This window comes from Prionailurus viverrinus, chromosome C1 (assembly GCF_022837055.1).
Source record: "Prionailurus viverrinus isolate Anna chromosome C1, UM_Priviv_1.0, whole genome shotgun sequence".
Classification (NCBI taxonomy): domain Eukaryota; kingdom Metazoa; phylum Chordata; class Mammalia; order Carnivora; family Felidae; genus Prionailurus; species Prionailurus viverrinus.
Window position 1 is genome coordinate 50,736,594 of NC_062568.1, and position 19,865 is coordinate 50,756,458.

The following is a 19,865-nucleotide window of genomic DNA, read 5'->3' on the forward strand; positions in this document are numbered from 1 at the left end:
TTTATCCAAATATGTGTTTTCCTGTAAAGTTTAAAGGAAAAACTCTAGAAGCTTTTTCTTCAATGCTCTCAAAGATCAGAGTATAAATACAAATTAAACCCATAATTAGTGTTTCTAATAGCAAACAATGTACAGTATAATTTTATATGAACCAATTAACAAAAATTATATATTCAACAACACTTACTGAATGCCCACTATATACAAAGCTATGTGACATGGGAGCTAAAAAGATGAATAGACGGAGCTTTCTGTTTCTATGAAAAGCTCTTTAATAGCATTAGTTTTGGGGATTTACCAAGTGAAAATAAAAAAAACCCTTAATGGTTATCAGTCCCACTGAGGCTCCCCATGACATCTCAGCACTCACTGAAAGGCAGTGAAAGGTTGAAGACTCAATATCTCAGTGAGCCAGGAAACCATAGGATACAGCCCCAAACCTAGGCAATAAACCAGTCTGCCTTCTTCTAAAAAGACCCAGAAAAGCACTCAGCAGCAAATATAGCAAATATCAAGCATCCTCAGGACCAAATTAACAGAAATATGAAATGTGAGGAAGGGGTAATGGTCAAGGAAGAACAGTAGAAAGGAGGGAAAAGAATCTTTCTTTTATTTGATGCAGCATTTCCACCGTGATTTTAAAAATTAAAATTTTAAAAATTAAAATTAAAATGTTACATGCTGTCACATGGCAACTCTCATGTGCTTTAAGAAAAGTGAGGGTTTGGGGGCGCCTGGGTGGTTCAGTCAGTTGAGCGTCCAACTTCAGTTCAGGTCATGATCTCGCGGTCCATGAGCTCGAGCCCTGTGTCAGGCTCTGTGCTGACAGCTCAGAGCCTGGAGCCTGCTTTGGATTCTGTGTCTCCTTCTCTCTCTGCGCCTCCCCTGCTCACACTCTGTCTCTCTCTCAAAAATAAATAAATATATAAAAAAATTTTTTTTAAGTGAGGGTTTTGCCTATCCTTCTTTTAATTACCAATTGGGATTAATAATTTTGGTCAAAAAATAGTAATTCTAGTCATATTTTACTATTTGCCAGAGAGCATTTACTTATATACTGAAAATAGCAAAGCCAGAGTTAAGGCTGCAAAGCAACCAAGGGACATATGCTACATCCAGTCTCTTTTCAGAAAGTTTTAAAAAATTATAAACTGTCATTAAATAATAGTTACTTAACATCAATGTTGTACTAAATGCCGAGTGAGTTAGACAAGGTCGAAATCTGAAGGAAATTTCTAGTTGAGTAACTATCCATTAACTGAAAAACAAGAGCCAATTAAATTCACTATGATCATTTCAGCTCTCATATGTCTGTGATGCTACTACTCCCATCCTGAATACTTCGGGTGACATTTGGGGAGTGTGTACTATGGGCCAGAAAAGCACAGAACACCGGACACAATAACCTGAGATTTAGGGCCTACATTACAGTGAAGAAAAACATTTGGGCAAGTTACTTAACCCCTTTGTGCATTAGTTTTCTCATCTTTAAAATGGAGCTAATAATAATACTAACCAGTAGCATTGTTGTGAGGATTTAATAGTTAATTCAAGAAAAGCACTTAAAACAATGGCTAGCACCTAGTGAACTGCATAACATCAGCTATTATTATTGTGTCTATGTTTTCACAGCTAATAGGACAATTCTTTCTACTAAGCCCTTTCATACATTCTTAGCCGGAGTGAAAAATGATTTTAAAAAGTGTCTGAAGGACTGGGCTATTAGAGGACATGTAACAAAGGCCTTAAAGTGTTCACATCCTTTTATCCTCAATATGGCCATTTTAGGGAATAGAGTTGTAAACAAAAATCTATGTACAAGGCCATTCATCAGGTTATTTACAATGCAGAAAAACCACCTGGCTGTCCCAACTAGAATAAGTAAAACATGGCATGGGCATAAAACGGAATATTCTGCACGTGTTAAAAATTAAGTTTAGCGAGGGGCTCCTGGCAGTCAGCTAGAGCGTCCAACTCTTGATTTGTGGCTCAGGTCATGATCTCACTGTTTGTGGGTTCCAGCCCCACATCAGGCTCTGTGCTGACAGTGCAGAGCCTGCTTGGGATTCTCTCTCTCCTTCTCTGTCCCTTCTCCCCTTCTTTCAAAGTGAATAAACAAAAAAAATTTTAAGTTTAGTTATCGAAACAGTGAAAGGATTAGAAGTTGCTATGGGTTGTTAGGAGGAAGGATGAATAGGAGGAACAGAGGACTTGGGGGCAGTAAAACTACTCTGTATGAAACTACAATGGTGAATACATGTCCCTATACATTTGTCCAAATCCACAGAATATACAGCACGAAGAATGAACCTTACTGAAAACTATGGACTTTGGGTGACGATGATGTGTCAGTGTAGATTCATCCATTTTAACAAATGTACCACTCTGGTACAGGGTGTTGATAGTGAGGCTTGGCTTATTTGGGGTAGGGGGTATATGGGAAATCTCTATGCTTTGTGCTCAGCTTTGCTGTCAACCCAAAACTGTTCTGAAAAGTAAAGTCTATTTTTAAAATTAAGTTTAGAAGAATGGAGATGATAAATAATCACGATTCACTGCTGAGTTAAAGAAAGCAATCTGTAAAGAAGTAAAAACATATATCCAAACATTAAAATTTTGCTTCCAGAAATGATATTTTTAAAAAAAAAATTTTTTAATGTTTTTACTTATTTTTGAAGGAGAGAAAGAGCATGAGCAGGGGAGGGGCAGAGAGAGAGACACACACAGAATCCGAAGCTGGCTCCAGGCTCTAAGTTGTCAGCACAGAGCCCGGTGTAGGGCTTGAACTCACTAACTATGAGATCATGACCTGAACCGAAGTCAGACGCGTAACCGACTGAGCCACCCAGGTGCCCCCAGAAACGGTATTTTTAAAAATTTTTTAATGTTTGTTTATTTTTGAGAGAGAGGGAAAGAGACAGAGTGTGAGCAGGGGAGGCGCAGAGAGAGAAGGAGACACAGAATCCAAAGCAGGCTCCAGGCTCTGAGCTGGCAGCACAGAGTCTAACACGGGGCTCAAACTCATGAACTGTGAGATCATGACCTGAGCCAAAGTCAGATGCTCAACCAACTGAGTTACCCAGGTGCCATTACAAACAGTCTTAAAGGTGATTTTTAAATACGTTTTTCTGTATTTGCAAAATTTTCTACAATGAGCTTGCATCAGTTTAAATATGGCAGAAAGTTTTAGTACTTTCCTTTAAAATGTCACCTAGTTTTTAATTCAAAGTTATTGAAAAAAGACATGTTAAATAGAAAAGGAACAATCACTGACATAAACTGACATTTCTAACATCTCCACAAACCTGCAGAATCTCACCAATGACATAAAATCCTGTATCTTTGAGCTATCATGTACTCATTCATCCCACAAATATTAAACACCCATCATGAACTAGGTTCTAGGAATACAGCAATAACTAAGCTAGACAATGAAAGTTAGGAGACAAAAAAAAAAAAAAAAAAAAAAAAAAAAGAAAACAAAAACCAACAACACCAAATAAACATATAAGGAAAATGTTCTCAGACTGGGATGCACGGGGGCGTGATAAACAGACATCAGCGGAGTGCTGGGGAGTGCTTCTCTGATATTCGAGCTGACATGGGAAAGGTGAGGAGGAGCCCAGGGGGGAAAGATGTTCTAAAGGAAGAAAAAGAACAAGTGCCAAGACCATGGAGTGGGACTAATCCAGGTTTATTAAAAGAACAGCAACAAGGTCACTGTGGCTGGTCATCAGTAAAAGTTGGGTCTTCACAGCTCTGCATCTAAAACACCTTGAAGCTACTGAACAATTATTATTTAAAATTGGTTAAGAGCCCAGGCTTCAGAGCCAGAGAGGTTTGACTCTACCTTGGTCACTTTCTGCAGGTGGACTGTGAGTTGGTTACCTCCTGCCTGGACCATAGCTTCCTCATCCAGAAGACGGAAGTAACAATAGCTACTGCAAGAGCGTCTGCAAGGCTTTAAACAAGAGGATAATCATCTCAAATGTTTAGGAGAATGCTTGCCAGACAAAAAATGCTAAACAAATGGTAGCTAGTCTTAAAAGTGCCCTTTAGAGAATTAAAGAATAAAAAAGAAAGAAAGAAAGAAAGAAAGAAAGAAAGAAAGAAAGAAAGAAAGAAAACTAGAAATTTTACTATATATGAATCACATCAATATAAATAAATGTATCTTATCTGACTTGGTGCTTCGTTTGGTTTAATGTCATGTCCCAGAAATTCTATTGTATGCTATTTTGTCAAGAAAAGTCAATAAATCCCCAACCAAATCTCTCTGACCCCAGGAAGGATGAGGAGGGAATGCTTTTCATGGTCTTTCTTTAAACTTCCTTCTCTGTGAGTCTTCTGTTATATTTGTGATAGCCCATTTCTCTTCCTAAAAGTTCTTCCCTGTCTTGACTCAGGGACATGACTCTCAGTCTTTCACCTATCCATCTATCTGTTCCTCCTCTACCCCAGACTTCTCCTTCTGGTCTTCCCACTCCCTAAAAATGTCATCTGTTCCTAAACTTTTATCCATGCCCCTCTTAACCACAAAACCTCCTGGGATACCACACAGCACTAAATCACATTCTTGGTGTGACACTTAACCTCATTACATTTGATATTATACTAAGTTATATCTTATCTCCCATATTGGAAGGGCAGGTTCTTCAAAGCAGGATTGACAGCTAAATCATCTTTATTTCTCCCTTTAGACCTAACAAAACCTCTTGAACATAGTCGTTTTTATCAGTAACTACGTGGGTAAGCATATAAAATACTTTTAACAGATTAGTAACATTAAAACAGAGCCTTAGAAATACTGTTGGCAATTTTCTTATCTCTCTCAAATTAGCTTTTGATCTGTAACAAGGCATAAAAGACATTATGACTGTATTCACATTTTACATAGTAAGTTTCTAACTAATGAATAATGTAGTTAATTTTCCATTAACATCGTGTTACGTAGCACTTACTATGTACCCTGTTCTTAGAAATGTATATGCCTTCATGCATTCTATCCTCCTAACAATCCTCTGTGTTAGGCACTATTTTTATATTTTCCATTTTAGGAAACTAAAGCAAAGAAGAGCCAATCAACTTTATTCAAAGTCACACAACTGGACAAAGCCGAGCCAGGATTTGAACCCAGGCAGCCTTGGCCCCAGTCTGTGCTTATAACACTAAGCCTTACCTAAACAGCCACTCTCTAGAACAATCTAATTCTACATAAGCATTTTTGAACCCATCTAGAACTTTTACAGAAGCTTGCTATTCATAAATAACGTATTTTTTTCTATAATATAAACAAATATATCTGTATTAACCACATCAAAGTTCTGGCTAAAGTATGCATATACAATACACTAATGCAAGTATCATAGTACCAATTTTACATTAAATAGTGCAATATTTTAAGTTACCTCATCTTAACTTCTGAATGTTACCAATCTAACACGGAATATTCTTGAGTATCCTGGCAAATTTATATTTTCATATAGATTTTTCTGTATTCTGAATCAATTTTTAAATTCAAGAAAACTAAGAATTTTCATGAATATGTAACATAAATCACACTAATGGTTCTTAGCATTAGTGGCACAGAAGACAACTCTAATAATGCTATAATCTTGTTGAAAATGACAATTTAATATATGATGTTAGATTTTTAAAGGCTATACTTAGCCTTAATTAATTTACCTCTAGAAAATAATCTCCATTACTACAAAGTCTGCTTAATTCCCAGATGTTATACTTAAAGCTTTTAGGTTAATAAATCCAAAAATAGTAGAGAATTCTATTATTAAAATGCAAAACAAACTTTTAATGAACAAAATTCTTAAAATATCATAAGCCACTGCTTGTAGGTCTGATTTCTCAGCAGTTAATTTTTAAAGAAAAATTGTTTCAGTCTTTGCCTCACCAAAAGTAAAAACATCCAAGAGTGTTCAAAAGTAAAATCCTATTGACTAATCATAAAAGTAACCTGCCAAGGGGCACCTGGGTGGCTGTTGGTTAAACGTCTGACTCTTGATTTCGGCTCAGGTCATGATTTCATGGTTTGTGGGTTCAGCTCTGCATCCACTGACAGCACGGAGCCTGCTTGGGATTCTCTCTCCCTCTCTCTCTGCCTATCCCCAGCGTGCTCTCTTTCTCTCAAAAACAAACAAACAAACAAACAAAACTTTAAAAAAAGTAGCCTGCCAAAACCAGACACTCTTTTTACCCTTTTAAAGAGTAACATCTAAAGTTTGCAGCCTAGACTCTGACAAGCTCATTCCCCGGGTCCTCACACTTGCTGTTCCCTCTGGCAGGAAAGGATCTGGACCCAGATTTGTTCACAACCTGCTCTTTCCCATCCTTCAAGTCCAACTCAAATGTCTCCACCTAGCAAGGCCTTCTGCCTGGACAGTTCACCCAAATAAGTCATTGTTATGGATTGAATTGTATCCCCCCCAAAAGATATGCCAAATTCCTAACCCACCCACCCCCCCTTACCTCAGAATGTGACCTCATTCAGAAATAAAATTGTTGCAATGTAAGTAGTTAAGATGAGGTCATACTGGAGTAGGATTAGCTCTTAATCCATCATGACCAGTGTCCTTATTCAAAGAGGAGACACACAAACACAGAGAAGGCCATGGGAAGAAGGTAAGCAGAGACTGAGTTATGCCACAGCAAGTCAAGGAACGCCTGGGGTCACCAGAAGGTAGAGGAGACAAGGAGAGACACATCTTGATTTTGGACTTCTAGCATCTAGCACTGAGAAAGTACATTTCTATTGTTTTAAGCCACCCAGTTCCTGGTGCTTTATTACGGCAGGGCTAGGAAACTAATATACCCACCACCACTATTAACTGCTCTCTGACCCATCAGTCACTTTCCTTGTCCTTACAGTTCTCAATGGTATCTAAAACGGCAAATGACTGTCTTTTATTTTTCAGTTACTTTTACTGACTGCCTTCCTTCATTAGAACATCAGCCTCATGAGCGAAGAGGCCTTTTCTGACTTCAAAGCAGAGCCTGGCACACAGTAGGTGATCAAGAAATATTCTGTTAAATAAATTGATAACCTTGAGAAAGATGACAGGATTAAAGAATGCCAAATGATCATTCACCTCCCACACTCTCAGCAAGTATAAACTGGCCCTAAAAAAGAAGCTGCTGTTTTACTTGGGAGGACAAAATCCGCAAGGGGCGGCAAAAGGGAAGACCCATGGTGGAACAGGAACAAGAAGGAGCCTCTGAGTTGTAGGGGACAGTGACTGCTGTGGGGTTTCAGGAATGAGAAGGTAAGAGGGGGCAAGAAGGAAGTGATGCGAGAGAGAGACCTGTGTGTGGCAAGGGCAAGAGCCGGTGATGGAAGCTGAGAAGAGACAAAATGCCACTGGGTGGGGAGAGGGAAGGGCAGCATCCTTGCAACAGCCAGAGATGGGCTGACCTAGGGGACTGAGGGCTGCTTTACCCCAAGTTGATTAGAAATCAGGATTTTCTACTTACTTAACAAACTAATTTTCAAAGAACCATAATAATGATAATTAAAAAGGATTGTAACAATTTTTAGAAAAAGTATTTTGCAACATGATTCCTACGATCATCACCAAAGTTTTCCTTTCCTTTAGTAGAACTCATAACTATTCACATCATTGCTTATTAAATTCATATCAGCATATTATTGTTCCTCCCAAAGCTATAACCCACTAACTATTCAGTTGCTACCTTGGCTTTCTCCGTCTTACTAATCTCTACCTTAATATTCAGCATCCCTTTGTGGGCTCTAAGATGGCAAAGGCATGATGAAACAATCCCCCTAAAGAAAGCATGTGTTTAACAGTAGAGCACCAGAAAAGGTTTTAGAAGTTATAAAAATATTCCAAGGAATGGATATTTCAAGGTATGAAGGGGAGAGTCTTATCTATACAACAAGGAGGGTGGAAGAGACCAGTGATTCTTAGAACGAGCTCCCAAAACCAAGGGCACTTTAAAAAACGTATATTCTGGGGGCGCCTGGGTGGCTCAGTCAGTTAAGCGTCCGACTTCGGCTCGGGTAATGATCTCGCGGTCCGTGAGTTCGAGCCCCACGTCGGGCTCTGTGCTGACAGCTCAGAGCCTGGAGCCTGTTTCAGATTCTGTGTCTCCCTCTCTCTGACCCTCCCCCATTCATGCTCTGTCTCTCTCTGTCTCAAAAATAAATAAACGTTAAAAAAAATTTTTTTTAAGTATAAAACGCATATTCTGGGTCACCTGGGTGGCTCGATCGGTTGAGCGTCCGACTCTTGGTTTTGGCTCAGGTCATGATCTCACAGTTCGTGGGTTCAAGTCTTGCATCAGACTCCACGCTGACAGTGCAGAGTCTGCGTGAGATTCTCTCTCTCCCTCTGTCTGCCCCTCCCCCCTTTTTCCCTTTCTCTCAAACAAATAAACTTAAAAAAATAAAAATGCATATTCCTAGACACCGTATCACACCTCAGGAAAAATGGCTGTGACCCGTACATAACATTTTTCTCTGTACTACCACTGTAAACCACCTCTGAGGGAGTCAGAGTAGCAATTAATACCATCTCCATGTCTGCATTCTTGCAGCCTCAGGTTTCTGCCACCATCTCCTTCAATATCTCCTCTCTCTGAACTCTCATCTGCACCCTGTTCCTAATCAGCATTCCTTGGGTCTCCCTCCCAGTGAGAACAGTTAGCTGGGAGCCCAGTGGCAAGACCAGGGACACCAAGCAAACTGATGCATGACAACTCTGTCCCAAAGGGCAACCACTTGTGATTTCCCTCCTCTTTGGACTGTAGCCTGTCAGAGTAGTAGTAAGGGTGAGTCTTCGTGGCAACTACCATGTTCAGTCCAGAATGGGCCCCACATTTCCAAAGCAATGCTATTGGTTACAACTACTCAACATTCTTGATCATTACAACTGATCCTCAAGACTTTATTGAAATATAATGGACAGACGATATACTATTCATTTTAAGTGTACATCATATGATCTGACATTTTTATACATTATGAAATGATCCCACTTATTAGTCTAGTTACCTTCTGTCACCATACAAAGCTGTTACAATATTAGTAACTATATTCCCTATGCTGTACATTGCATCCCCATGACTGAAATATCTTATAACTGAAGTTTGCACCTCTTAAAGAAATATTAAAATTAACTTGGTTTGAATAGATAATATGTTCATATGCTTAAAAATTCAAAAGTAAGGGATATACTAAATAAGTGTCCTAAGTAAGTGTCCTTTCATCCCCACCCAACCGTCCAATTTTCTTCCCCAGAGTCAATCACTGTTAGCAATTCCTTGTGTCATCTTCCAGAGACAGTCTTTTTCAAAAAAAAAAAAAAATTTTTTTTGTAACATTTATTCATTTTTGAGAGACAGAGTGCAAGCAGGGAAGGGGCAGGGAGAGGGAGACACAGAATCCGAAGCAGGCTCCAGGCTCTGAGCTGTCAGCACAGAGACCGACATGGGGCTTGAACTCACAAGCTGTGAGATCAGGACCTGAGCCAAAGTCAGACGCTTAATCAACTGAGTCACCCCGGTGCCCTAGACATAGTCTTTACACATAAACACATATTTATAAACTCATATTTAATACCAATGACCATATACCACTCTGTACCTTGATTTGTTCCCTTATTATATCTTAGAGATCATTCCAAATCAGCAAATATAAAATAATCTCACTCTTTTTAACAGCTACCTAGTTTTGTTTCTGCTCATGATTTTTTAACCAATCCCATATGAATAGATATTTAGCTTTCCCTAAGTCTTTTGCCATTACAGACAATGTTGCAATGGACATCTTTGTGCAAATTTGTTTTGGATGTACAAGTAGAACTATAGAAAAATTTCTTATTAGTCAGTCAGAGAAAGACAAATATCATATGACTTCACTCCTATGAGGACTTTAAGACACAGAACAGATGAACACAAGGGAAGGGAAGCAAAAATAATATAAAAACAGGGAGGAGGACAAAACATAAAAGACTCTTAAATATGAAGAACAAACAGAGGGTTACTGGAGGGGTTGTGGGAGGGGGGATGGGCTAAATGGGTAGGGGCATTAAGGAATCTACTCCTGAAATCATTGTTGCACTATATGCTAACTAACTTGGACGGAAATTTAAAAAATAAAATAAAAAAATAAATGCTTAAAAAATAAAAATAAATTAAAAATATAAAATAAAAAAAGAACAAAAAAAAATTTTCTTAGATTTTCCAGGGTGAGAAGGTAGGTGAGTTTTTAATTTTGGTATCCATAGATGCTGTACCATTTTGTACCCCTATCAATAGTATATGAGCCTTTCAGCTTCCCTAAAGCCTTGCCACCAGAAGGGATTAATAAACATCAAAGATCTTTGCCAACTTAATAGGTTAAATAGTTTAAAATTGCATTTCTCTTATCATGAGTTAATTTCATCTTTTTAAGCACGATTTGTAATTCCTTTTCTGTGAACTATTTGTTCCTTTGCCCCCTCTTTCCTGTTAGATTAACAGTTATTTTTCTTGTTGATCTATAGGAGCTCTTTGGATATTGAGGAATTAAGCCTTGTCTGTGACATGATACAGTTTCTTTCTCATGTGGCCATGTTTATCTTCTCTCTGTACAGATAATATTGTTCCTTAAATGGAATTTATCACCACTTATCTTACTTATTCTGCATTCTTCAAGATAGTTCGAAGTTGATTTTTTTGTTAAGTGTAGAGGCAGATATCTTCCCTTGTATCTGATTTCCATCAGCTGGGACTGAAATGAGACTATAAGACAAGCTGGGATAGAATACCCATGTCCTTCCCTCCCTGACCTTCCTCCTCCATCACCCTGAGCTCTTTCAGACCTTGCTTGCTGCTCTCTCACTTTCTTCACCGAGTTTCACGTGAACCCTACATTTGCTTGGCCTACCTTGGAGCTCACACTCTTTTTATAGTTCTTGCTTCCATTTGAAGTTTACTGAGATCAAAACGAATTTCATTAATGTCTTTTCATAATCAACATGCCATTCAAACTGTGCTGCTTTTTCTATTCTAGGAAAATTATACAACAAAAACTGCTCAGATTGTTGCCTGATGGGGTGCGAATATGCAAAAGATTGTCTAGCTGCTACAGATAAACAGAAAGCAAAAATGTTATCTTAATTTAAAATAAAAAAAATCAGACTTCATCTCCAGAAATGACATGAAACAATTTTTTTTTAATTTTTAGTGTTCCTTTAGATACTTTATTCTTGAAACTTTAGTCATTGATGATAGTTTGTTACTTATAGCACCATTGTACAATATACAAAAAATCAAAGTGGCTTGTTCAAATTAGGATAAAACTTAGGTACTATATAGGAGATGTAAAATAAACCTATGGCTAAAAATTGAGGCCAGGTTTATTTTAGGTTTGACTTTTGAAAAAAAAAAAAAAAGGTTCTAAAAATACACTGCTGTTGTTCTCCCTTCTACTTCCACACTCTTTTCAAAAGGTGGGTAGGTCTGTCTCAAGATCTATGGTGAGAACTGCCTCGATATGATGCAAGATCAAAAAGCAGAAGTTACTGTTCTATTCCTGACTCCATTCCCTCCACACGTTGATTGTCTCTTATATTAGCATATGGAAAGAGAATGACAAAGGAAAAGAGATAGAAAAGTACACAGCACTGGATAATTTAATTTTTCTCTATCCTTTCCTGTCCATGGAGTTAAAAGACAAAGCTATGAGTATCAAAATAGCAAACAGCCAAAATTTTTGAATAATGATATTTGTAGTGTTCATTCTTCTCATCATACCCTCAGAACAAAGTCTTTTTTCTAAACCCACCCCCCCAAAATTAAAAATGGATATATGTATGATTTCACTTTCTATACCAGACATTCAAGAAGGAGAATGATGCAAAAGAGGATTAAAATTCCACTGGAGAGGTTGCTATCGGTTCATTTTCTCATTCATTTACCCATAATTTAGGGAAAAGCATTATTTCCTGTTATCCCCAACAGAAGCAAATTCTTTGGCACATTATCTTCTAGCTATATTTGTACATGGGGCTTGCACCTCACTGGGCAAATCTCTAAGCCTCAGGTTATCCACCTGGAAAACAGGAGAGGCTGGAAAAGAAGATGTTTTTTGTTTGTTTTAAGATTTATTTATTTTTGAGAGAGAGCACAGACAGGGAAGGGGAAGAGAGGGGGACGGAAGACCTGAAGCAGGCTCTGTGCTGACAGCAGTGAGCCCATTGCAGGGCTTGAACTCACAAACTGTGAGATCATGACGTGAGCCAAAGTTGAACGCTCAACCACCTGAGCCACCCAGGTGCCCCCGGAGTAGAAGATCTCTTAAACCTCTTTCAGCTCTAACATCTTATGAATCAATATGAAGGTCATTCAAGCAGCAACACATCAAGCAAAGATAAGTATTTCTAGTGCCTGAGTATTTTCTTCATATATTTTATGAATTCATATATAGGTTTTCTTGAGTAGAGAAAAATATAATCCATCGTCTCTAAAGCAGAAGATAATTCTTGGTGTACTAATCATGAATTTTTTGCACCCAGCGTCAACACTGGTGAAACACATTCAAAGTACAATCTGCCAGTATCTTATTTAAAGGTACTTATTTAGGGGCGCCTGGGTGGCTCAGTCAGTTGAGCGTCCGACTTCGGCTTGGGTCGTGATCTCGCGGTCTGTGGGTTTGAGCCCCGTGTCGGGCTTTGTGCTGACAGCTCAGAGCCTGGAGCCTGCTTCGGATTCTGTGTCTCCCTCTCTCTCTGCCCTCTCCTGCTCATGCTCTGTCTCTCTGTCTCTCTCTCTCTCTCTGTCAAAAATAAATATAAACATTAAAAAAAAAATTTAAGGTACTTATTTAAACTTACTTTTACGTAAACTTGTTTACATATTTACTTACTTAAACTTATTTGAAGTTTAAGAACTTAGTCACCTACTTCACACTCTCTCTAACCCAATTTTCCCTTAGATAGTCCTGGATATTCAGCTACTTGGCTTGGCCTCCTCTCTAGCTCTGCTGTTTGACAGCTTACTGCAGATTTGGAGACACTGGCCTTGTTAGATGGAATACCATCACAAAGGGTAGGTTTTACTTTCATAAACTGCCAAAGCAGTAGCAGAAAGAGTCATCGGATTGTTCTGCTTTCTTTAGTTAATGTAATCCTTACAGTTTACAGATATTTAACATTTACATTATAATTTATTCTAGTATAAAAACTATACTAAGGGGCACCTGGCTGGCTCAGTCGAAAGAGCATGTGACTCTTGATCTCAGGGTCATGAGTTCAAGCCCCAGGTTGGGGTTAGAGATTACTAAGAAACAGAGATAAACTTTCAAAAAAAAAAAAAAAAACAAAGGACTGATTTTAAAAACTACACTACTGTACCAAGTAAGTGAACATAACCTCAAAGAGAAAGGGTTCATATAACTCAACAGGAACATCATCTGAGACCACCATGATTCAGTATATTCAATTCCCTATAATACTATGTTGGATCTTTTAATAGACATTCATATTTGTCTATTTTCTATTTTTCCCTTTAAAAACCAATTCAGCACTAGGACACACTCCATTCGTTACAAATCTGACTTCACTCACCCAGCTCTCCCTTTCCTGATCCCTTTCTCCTATTTGACAACATTTAAGTGTCCATGACAAAAGGACTTACCATGAGTTTAAAACCTTCTGCTTTAAAAAGCCGATAAAACAGAAGTACATTTAAAGTAACTGTTCTTTGCAGGCACTGCATTTTTTTCCCCATAGCACTCTCAATTCAAGGAGGTCTAAACATAAATCTGGAAAAAGTTTAAGGAACAAAAGAAAAAATAGATACTTCATGCAAATTCTAAAACCAAAGCCAGATCCACCCCACACACATGCATACATATTCAATAGTGACTTGTTTTTGGTAGATTCTGTTTTGGGTAGGTCCCTGAGGGCAGAAAGGTTTACGACCCAACACTTAATATGGTGTCTGGTACATAGTAGGTGCTCAGTAAAGGCTACGTGAATGAAGAAGAAAGGCACTTGATGGCCCATGTCACCTTCACATAAGACCCACAAACTCTGGTCACTTCTCTGTGAAAGTGATCAGCTCAGGGTTTGGTAACTGAATGGATGGATGCAAAACTGCCTCCAAAGTTCTTGGAAACTCAGAACCATGCCAGAAACCATGCCAATTTCACTAACTGAGATGTGTATCATGTCAGTTATCCCTAAAATTAATTTTAGCTCATTGTTTTGACCAAAGCTACTAAGTCCACCCTGGTTTTCAAATCATTAAATAGTTGTATCTATTGAGGGGATGTGGGGAAGGTGTAGCTGAAGCAAGGAATGTGACTAATCATTCACATGAGAGAGTAAAGAGAGAGTCCTTTACTCTCTTAGGAGCTTTTAGATAATTTCTGACTATAATGGTAAGCAACAACCTTTTTCCTTTGGAAGGTCTATCTTTTCCTTTTTCTTTTTTTCTTTAAGATACTGCCACATTTCCATTCAACTGCTGTTGGAACCACCAGCAAGATGTCAAGATGTTCTCCAAATCACTATGCCAAGGAAAGGCAATTGAGGGCTAGGTTGCCTTGGAGAAAACTATACAGCCACTAATCATTGTATCAGCTGGTGAGAAATCAGTGAGAAAATAACATTAGAGAGGATGAGAAGACATCAAGAAATATATGTAAAATCAGAAAAGGAATTTTAAAATATGATGAGAAAATGCTGAATACCTATCATAATATTTACAAATTAAAATGCCAGCTATGGGGTGCCTGGGTGGCTCAATCGGTTGGGCGTCCGACTTCGGCTCAGGTCATGATCTTGCGGTCCGTGAGTTCAAGCCCCGCGTCGGGCTCTGTGCTGACAGCTCAGAGCCTGGAGCCTATTTCAGATTCTGTGCCTCCCTCTCTCTGACCCTCCCCTGTTCATGCTCTGTTTCTCTCTGTCTCAAAACATTAAAAAACATTAAAAAACATTTAAAAAAAGAAAAAAAAAAGAAAAAATGCCAGCTAAAATAGTATTCAATCAAAGTGACACTATATATTATCCCAGAATAGCCCTAGAAATAAAAAGCCTTATCCTGTCCCCACAGGAGGGCACAAGCAACTCTTTATTATAATGAAGAGAACCTAAAAGATTGAAACCCTTTATCTTTTTCAATGGAGTATATATCAGAGAATATAAACGCATGCGCCATTAGTTTCCAACATTAGATGGCAAATAGCATGAAAGCAAACATGAGCCCTAAAGACTCTAGTCCCTCAATCACATCTTGTTCCCTGCACCCATGGGAAGTGGCCATTAGTATCTTCATTTTAGATGTGCCATAACTGAAGATCAGAGGGGTTTTTCTCCCCAAATTACATACAACTAGTAAACTGTCCAGAAAGATTTGATTTCAACCCTTGTGGTTGTGATGCCAGTACACTCTCAATTCCATGAACCCTACTCACCGCCAATGCCAAAACATCTTCTTCACACCTTAAACCATTAATCCTTAACCTCCTTTACACAAGTAAATAAAAAATTACACAGATGAATTTTATGTACTCTTCCCTCTCAGATAATCTTCCACATGTAACAGATACATCATTAGAAAATCACATTCTTCACTGTGAGTGTCCTAACTGCCCACCAGCTCCATGCTCACATTTTCAAACATGAGCTTGAATATCTATTACCTCACACTTGACACGTCTAAATCCTATTAAAATCTCCTACCACAACTTCTCTATTTCTTTTAATTATAGTGAAACATCTTTGACTCCTTCCTCCTCTTCTTATTTAGGATCTTAAGTCTTGGATTCTCCTCCCAGTGTCTTTTAAAATCCATTCTTTCCTTTTAGTTTCGTCAAGTGGAGAACTGTCATCTCAATCAGCCAGGTATTCCTAGCCAGTATCCTGCCTGAATCTCTCCCCCTCCCACCCCCACCTGCCAATCTATCAGTTTTCCAGACTTTTTAATAAACTCTTAGAGTGGTTCACTGTTGGAAAATTTCCCATGGCTGTTTCCACTTGTGTTCATTTCCTCTGTCCAAGATGGCTGAAGTTCCTCTTCTCAGCAAGGCCACTTCCTGCTCATCTTCCCTGTAAGCCTCTGCTGTGAACTCTACGCAATACATGCCTATGCACAGGGACTGCTTCCTTGTCCCTCAGCTGACATCTTGTGGGTCTTTTAGTACAGTAGCCTGTTCTGCCTTGTGTTAACTCTATATTGTCCTTATTTTCTTTTTCCTTAGAATTTTAAGTTATTACTGATCTATGCATGACCCTTCCCCCTTTTTTTAAATATAATGATCACTTAAGAACTTACCACCAACTCTAACTACTAGATCATTACCAATAACTTATATCCATCTGTGTGTTCCTCCTCATGACATCTGCCTGGTCCTCCCAGAAGACAACTGCTATCCTAGGTTTTATCATTCTCTTGCTTTAAAATAAACAAACTGAGTAACTAACATGCATTTCAACACATACACATATATAAATGCTTGTTTGTATTTGATGATTTGTGTTTGCTTATTTCCCCGGCTTGTGTAAATTAGTATAACAATTTTGGGAAATAATTTGGCAATGTCTAGTAAGTTGAACTCACACATCCTACAAATCAACAATTCTGTACGGTGGTATTTACCCAAAAGAAACACTTGCACTGTGCCCCAGGAAACATGAATGATCAGAGAAGCACACCTAGCAATTTTTTTTTTTAAGTAGAAACAAAAAAAAGGCCATTGGCAGAACAGGGAAACATATTACTATAGACACACAATGGAATAATGTGCAGCAATGAAAGTGAATGAACTACAGCTGTATACAACATGGATGAATCTTGGTGACAATATGTTCAATGGAAAAAAATTACCAGAAGTCAATGGGTAGTATGAGACCTTTTTTGGAAGATTAAAAACAAAATTTTAAAAAAAGTATTATAATTATTACTTAACCTTTGCAGTTAAAAAAAAAAAAATCTTTCTTTTGAGAATTCATGACTTATCTGCCCAAACTAGTCTACAAATTCTTTTTTTTTTTTTTTTTTTTTTATAAATTTTTTTTTTTTTTCAATGTTTATTTATTTTTGGGAGAGAGACAGAGCATGAACGGGGGAGGGACAGAGAGAGAGGGAGACACAGAATTGGAAACAGGCTCCAGGCTCTGAGCCATCAGCCCAGAGCCTGACGCGGGGCTCGAACTCACGGACCGCGAGATCGTGACCTGGCTGAAGTCGGACGCTTAACCGACTGCGCCACCCAGGCGCCCCTAGTCTACAAATTCTTGAAGGCAGAGTCATCTTTATTTCTCATGTGTATTTCCCACAGTGCCTACACCAATGTCTTGAACGGGTAGATGCTCAGTAAGTTATTATCCATTGAATGATTACTGAATGCTACCTAAACAAGGCATTTTAATGAAATTTAAATCTTCTCCCTCATCCAGTAGATTCATGAATAAAGTCACATAAAACTTTTACCTACTTCTGCATTAACCTAATTCTATTTCTACAATGGTACTACAGATCTCCAACCACACATATTTCATCTTAGAAGGACTTCACCTTTCTTCTTGGAGGAAGGTAACATAAGGTAAAGCAATACAGGGACAAGAAAACTTATGAGATCCTGCAAAAGTTCGGCAGAATCACAGGACACTATACCAAGAGACATCTGATGAACCACCATGATTTGAAACTGAGACATCCCAAGAGGAATCCAGCCACTGAATGTACAATTGAGTCAATCAACATCAAAGCTGAAAATATGGGCAAAAACTGGATTTTTAGGTTTTCTAAAAGCAAAGATTTTCATTAGAAAATATTTTGTTTTCACTCTGAGGGGGAAAAAAAATTACTTCTTAGGGGGAAACACAGGAAATCCCGGGGTAAAAGAATAACCGGAATACTATTCCACCAATCAGGGCCTTCCTTCTAACTCAACGAGGACTATGCAGAGTCTCCATAGGTGATTAGAGGGGAGCTACACTGCAGCTTCCCTCCGACCTTGGGAACTCTGCTCACTCTGAGTTACTGCGAGGTCTCCCGTTTCATTTATTATTAGTCTTTGTATCTGCAATGCTGTAGCTTTGGTGAGGACTATCAACACTGTGAGCCTGCAGTACCCAAAACTGTAGAAATGCTTCCAAAAAACAAATGGGAGAGGAGGAGGGAGGAAAAATCACAACCAAGAGAAAAACAAAGTTAATGACATGAAGACGGGATGTTTTTAAATTTCACCTTTGAAGAAAGACTGCATTTATTAATCAGCTCTGTGATCTACAACTAGCCGCTGGCAGGCAATTTATTTTTTAATTAAGAAAAGATGTCCAAGAAAAAATGATTTTGTTGTTTAGGAAAAACAAAACAAGACAAAACAAAAGTGAATATAACAATTTGCCAAAACTAGTCCAGCGATTTAAAAAAAGGAAATTCATATGGAGGAAACAACCTATAGGACTTTGCGTCTTGGAGAAAGAAATAATCTGGCAACCCAGTGGGTTCACTTAGTTTCGTGTCATTTGCTTCATGTCCATTATGTAATGCTTTCCCCAGCTTTAGGTCTCTATGTTTAAGCTACCGTTCAGGTATATCACAGAATTGCCACAAAATCAGGATCTGGTCATAACTTTCAAAACCATCTTCAAAGGTGTCACGCAAATGTGTCTACAACAGTAGAGGCTTTTTGAAAAATCTGCTGGTGTCATTACTTCTTCCCGGCTTCCTCCCCAGGTCTCCCTACCCCTCCTCCCCCAGCATCCCCGGCGACACGATCTGCGGGCAGCTCCCGGCTCGATGCAGGGGAAGCACGTCTTAACTGCAATGCAAACGTTGTCCGGGTCTGAACCAGGGAAGGCCGACTCGGCCCTGGCTGGAGGTGTGGACCAAGGCTGCAGGGAAGGCTGCAGGGGAGCCAGCAGCGGGTGGACAGGGGTGCCCCGCGAGGGCAGTCCGCAGTGCACGCGCACAATAAAACCCAATGCACAACTTCCCCAGCCGCTCCTCTCGGCTGCCCGGATTCGCTGGGAGGTGCGGCGTAGGCGTTAGCTGGAGCAGGCGCGGGCGCCGGCGCTCTCACCGCGCGGGTTCGGTTCTCCGCTGACAATTACATCAGTCCTTCTCCCGGCCCCAGCTTCAATCCCCGGCAGCCGAGGGGGAGCGGGGGCGCGGGGCAGCGCGGAGGAATGCGGGCGTGAGAGCCCGGCGGCCGGAATTCCCCAACCACGAGGGGGAAGGGAGGGCGGCGAACGGGGACCTTGACCCAGACACCCCCTCCCACCTTGGCCGTAGGGCCGGACAGGCATCGCCGCCCCCGCCGCCCGGGCCCACCGGCCGGCCGGGGAAACCCCCAGGGGGCGACGACGCCTCGAGGGCCCAAAGCCCGGGTGCCCAGCCGCGCGTCCCTCCGAGTCCTCGGCCCTCCGGACGCGCACAATGCCCCCGGGCCGCGGTGCGGGCACCGCTGTGGCGGCTCCCGGGGTCCCCCTGCGCCAGGACACCTACCTGGCGGGCAAGCAGCGGCGCCGCCGAGTCTGCGGCGGCGGCGGGAGGCGGCTCCGGCGGGCGGGCGGGCGGACGAGCGCGCGGGCTGGCCGGGGAGCGGAGGCGCGGGCGCCGCCTGCGCGGAGCCGCGGACTCCAGCACCGACAGCGGCGGTGGCGGCGGTGCTGCGCCTCCAGTGGTCCGCCGCGCCGCAGCCCCTCCTCTCCCACGGGCGGGGCGCGCTGGCGGGGCGGCGCTCCCGGCTCCCCGCCCCCGGCTCCCGCTAGCCGCCCAGGCAGGAGCGGCCCCGGGGGCGGCGGGCTCTCCCGCTGCGCGCCCGCCCCGCCGGCCCCCTTCTCCGCGCCGCCCGCTGAGCTCCGGGCCGGGCTCGCCGAGCTTCCGACGCGCGGGAT

The 19,865-nt window shown here is 40.6% G+C and overlaps 1 protein-coding gene across 2 annotated transcripts in view; it reads right to left on the reverse strand.

Annotated features, from left to right (window-relative positions):
* Nucleotides 1–19,531, reverse strand: part of OSBPL6 (oxysterol binding protein like 6) — a 216,115-nt gene extending 196,584 nt beyond the window's left edge. Inside the window, exon 1 of one of the 2 annotated variants that reach the window (XM_047872081.1) lies at nucleotides 19,474–19,531. The gene's annotated coding sequence lies outside the window, so the exon portion shown is untranslated. The remainder of the gene's footprint in view (nucleotides 1–19,473) is intronic. The other variant, XM_047872079.1, reaches the window with a different exon arrangement.
* Between the last annotated feature and the right edge of the window lie 334 nt (nucleotides 19,532–19,865).